Source organism: Poromitra crassiceps, assembly GCF_964638095.1.
Source record: "Poromitra crassiceps genome assembly, chromosome: 15".
In the NCBI taxonomy this organism is placed as follows: domain Eukaryota; kingdom Metazoa; phylum Chordata; class Actinopteri; order Beryciformes; family Melamphaidae; genus Poromitra; species Poromitra crassiceps.
The window spans coordinates 25,650,570-25,655,228 of NC_139634.1; positions in this window are offsets into that span (position 1 = coordinate 25,650,570).

Genomic DNA, 4,659 nt, shown 5'->3' on the forward strand with positions numbered 1-4,659 from the left:
CCCCCAAATCGAGTGGGATCCAGCGTGTTGTCGTGCAACGCGAGTGGGATCCGCGGAGTACCAGGCAGCCAGCTGCTTCGTGCGGAGCGAGCGGACAATCCGATGCATGGGTGCTGCCCGCCCGCCTGGAATCTCCGAGGGGCGACCCCTAACAACCAGGCTCTCAAGCGTGCGCCTTTATCGCTATTGCTGTAAATACGATATTCCTGGAATGCGCGTTTTAACGAGCCAGTTACATTTCTTTGCATTCTTAGAAATTACCGTTTTTGTTTTTTGTTCATGTTTCATACAATTGGCCAAGTTAGTAGTTAGTTTATGGGATAGGAATTCTGCCAGATGACAGGCACTAGGCGCCATTTTCTCTTTCTTTTGGAAGAGAAAATTCTCCTGAAATGAAGATTTGATTGACAGCTGCCATGTCGTGATATGATTGTTTGAAATGGGGTAGAAATTTGATAGTACTAGGTGACGTCAGCAAACTGTAGATTACTGTTATCAATGAAATCTTGAAAAATGAACTTTTGATGTGAAAAAGTGTGAAAAACTAAAGAAATTAGATTTTTGTGATTTTTTTTGCATACATTATTAAATAGGTGCACTGCATGCCCAGGTATTTGAACTAAAAGAAAAGAAAAGTCATTTTTGGGTTCAGCTCGACTTTAACATTCAGGAAATATATACAGATAGTAATGTCAACTAAACAATCCAGTAGTTCCCTTGGAAACCGGTACATCTGTAGAACGCTCATCCATGAGAGATGTGAGACTTGACTTGGACTTGCCAAAAATGACTTGTGACATCTCTAACACATGCGCGCGCACGCACGCACGCACACACACACACACACACACACATACACACACACACACACACACACACACACACACACACACACACACACACACACACCTTCCAGTAACACTATAACCACATCAGGTATTGGTTAATGTACGGCGACCAGATATCCCGTTGGGTGTCTCAACACATATCTAAAACACTAAAATGTCCCAGTTTTCACCACAATTAAAACGAGAAGTGCACTCGGAGAGCGCAGACCTCCACCAAGGCCAATACTCCAGACCACTATGATATGCACTTTTTGAGTCGGACACAGACAGACAGACAAACATAACCTCCTTGACGGAGGTAATACATGGATTTTTGGAAACAAAACATAATGTTGGTTTGCTGAGGTGCTGTCCCTGGCGCTGAAAGCTGCAGTCACTAGATATCTGTCCATGGTGCTGAAAGGTGCAGTAGGTGTGCTGAAATAATTGATCAATAATATTGATATTGATATGACCATTATGCTGCAGACTTACACAAACTTGCACTTAGACAAATTCCTCGTATGTAATGTTGCATATTGTGGCAATAAAAGTGATTCTGATTCTGACAAGAACCAAAGGTTAAAGGAACACTCCGCCCATTTTCAACCAGCTTTGTATCATTAGAACATCAGTAGTATATCAGAAAACTGTAAACGGTTTTGAAGTCTGTCATTTAATTTGACAGTTATTGAGTGTTAAAGTGTGGCCCAGTGACATCACTGGTCCACACTAACTCAAATTAATAACTCATTAACTCAAATCAACTCTCAATAACTGTCAAACTAGATGAATGGTGAATAGTTTGACAGTGATATACTACTCATGTTCTAATGATACAAAGCTGGTTGAAAATGGGCGGAGTGTTCCTTTAATAGTTTGTTCACTGGGGCACTGGTGCTCTCCATCAATGCTTGAGGGATGCTGGTAGGTCTGAATAGTTTAGGTTAGGCTGTAGATTAGCTACACCGTAACTGTAACTGTAGATTAACTAGACCAGAGGATTCCAAAGTCAGAGACGATGGACCTCCCCTCTGACAAGGCATAGAAAAAGCTGTCTTCTCTCTTTAATCAAATTACTAAAAATAAATCACTCCCACTCACTGAGCCTCCCCTGAAACTGGGGAAGCCCACCTCCCACTTTGGAGACCTCTGAGCTGGACTTTTTGATCGTTATAGTGTTCAGGCTTTAAATTAGATTAGAGTAGGTCAGGACAGGGGACACTAGGCTTAGTTATAATTAGACTCCTTGTGTGCTAGTTAGTTCTGGTTAATGGTTAGAGTAGTCAGATTGTCTGCAGCTGTTGCTTTTTTGGCCTGGCCACGCCGCTGCCGGTTCTAGTGTGCCGCTGCTACCGCGGCCTCTGTTGACTTGACTGTCGCTCGGCCGCTGTTGATTTGACTTGACTTGATGCCCATGTGGAAAGAGTGTGACTCGAACTCTTTAACAGTTGAAACCTTTGGTCACTCAGTGGCATTTTGAGCCCGGTGAAGTAGTTACAGCAGCAGGCAGTGGGTTTGTCTAATGTAGCTAACAGCTAGCTAGCTAGTTAACATAATAGCTCGTCCGCAGTCAGAATCAAATTGACATGACGTATCACTAAAACGCTCCATTGAGTCATATGTCATCATTCCATTTTAGCAACAGCTTCTTCTTTTTTTACTTGAATAGGTTATTTTGTTAAAAAAATGTGGCGATCAGTGTGGCTAATCAACATGATCAGGGCAGGACTCAGAAACATTTGAAATATCTTAAAAATGACGAAATACACTGGAGGGGGCTTTAAGGTTCTTGAGGCTAATGTGAAATGTGAGCAAGCTAGCAGGGGGCTGGAGGGTCCAGATAAGGTCAGAGAGGTTGTGGAAGTCATAGGAAGTGATTAGCCCCCCCTTCAGGGCACGGGACCTCATGTCATGGTCGGGCTCCAACCTGCCCGCAGGAGGGACGCAATCATGAAGTGGCCTAGAAATGCTGGCATATCAGAAAATGGGTTCTGATAATTGAACTCTGAGAGAAACTGATTGATGCAAGTTCTCTTCTTGAAGAGCCTCAAGCGTAGGTCAGGATTTTTCACCAATTCAAAATTACAATTTTTAACCTGAGGTATTAAGAGCCAAGGTATTAGTGCAGGCTGTCTGGGTCGTGTCTACAGTCGCAACATGTTGTGTTAAGAGTGCAAACTCTGAAATGCAGATGAAGATTACTGTACGTTCCTCCACAGTGAATTGGATTATGTGACCGTAACACAAATTAGGATTAAGGCTATGTAACTAAAGTAAACCAGGGTTAGGTTTAGGCTACAACACTTTGGTTAAAGCCCCAATATGTAACTCTTTTACCTTAATATAACAGCTTTTTAATCATTTTGATGGTAGAGGGTACAGCGCCCATTGAAAGCCTGTTCCTGCACTATGGATTTTTGATGGCGGTGTCTTGACAGTGCCAAGTTGCCTGGAACTTTTAAGTCCTGCACAGCTCCTTCAACTAAAAGTTTCCCACTCACAAACTTTTGTTTTATCATGAACATTTATTGGATTATGTTTTTACATTGTGTAAAATAAACAAACGGTAAAGAATGGACACTTTAGTTGCATAGTATTATGGCATAGTAAGTCTAGTAAGTAGCACATCTTGGGGAGAGTATGCCCATGTGTGTGCATGTCTGCGCCTATACGCACACACACACACACACACACACACACACACACACACACACACACACACCCATACAAATCAATACAGTTCTACAAGTACCAAAACCAGAGGAGGCACTAACACAGTGACCAGGACTCATACCTCACCTACTTCTCACCTGTAGACACGGTCAATTGTGTCTGTAGGGAGCCCGGGACGTCTGACCAAGCCCGAAGTACAGCTGCCAGGAATTGAACCTGGGTCTCCGCAGTGTTAGTAGGGGAGTGCTTTTACCTCTACACCAGTGTTTCTCAAACAGTGGGGCGCCCCCTAGTGGTCCGCGAGTAGATTTATATTTCTTTCCTTTTTTTTACCTCCCACTATCCATCAGAGAAATGTTTACATTTTCTGGGAAACTCAAGGTCAGATCACATTGCCTGCAAAAGACTATATGTATTCTTTCACCCCGAATCCAATGCCACCACCCGTGACTCTCTAGGACTTACGGTTGCGGAGATATGTCCACTCTGCCTGCAGGGCTACAGGAGAGAGACAGAGCACAGCGGGTGGTTGGGAGTTCCAAGTTACTGACCAAACACTCTATTTCAGTAATTGCTGTCAGAATATAGAGCCATTTAACACTTATTTGAACACAAAACATCACTGAATGCAACTTGAAGATGGCAAATTTGACTTTGGCAACATTGTGCATTTATTGAACTTGAAAAAACCTTCTTTGAACTTTGAATATATTTGAACTGAACAGGAGAAATAAATGTAAAAAAAAAAAAGAAGTTAAATGGACTAACTAAAATAAATTACATATATATTTTTTATATTGGTTATCTTGTTTTTATAATTGTGGGAAGCGAAAAATTTGATTAATTGTACTGCTATTTGTCATTTAATTAGCCTGTAATTTGTAATTTACAGTTGAAGTAGTAGGCCTATTGTTTTTGGGGATGTTTTGGGAGTTAGGTGGTCCCAGAGTTTCTTTCATTGGTTTAAGTGGTCCTTGGTCTGAAAAGGTTTGAGAAACACTGCTCTACACCACCCAGACGCCCCACAGAGAGGAAAGTGTGTATTTATTCATGAGAGAACAATTGGGTGACCAGGTGGTTTAATGATTTGACATAAATTATTGCAATGTTCAGTGTTCACACCAAAGCAATGATGACTAAAAAACTTTTCAATGCT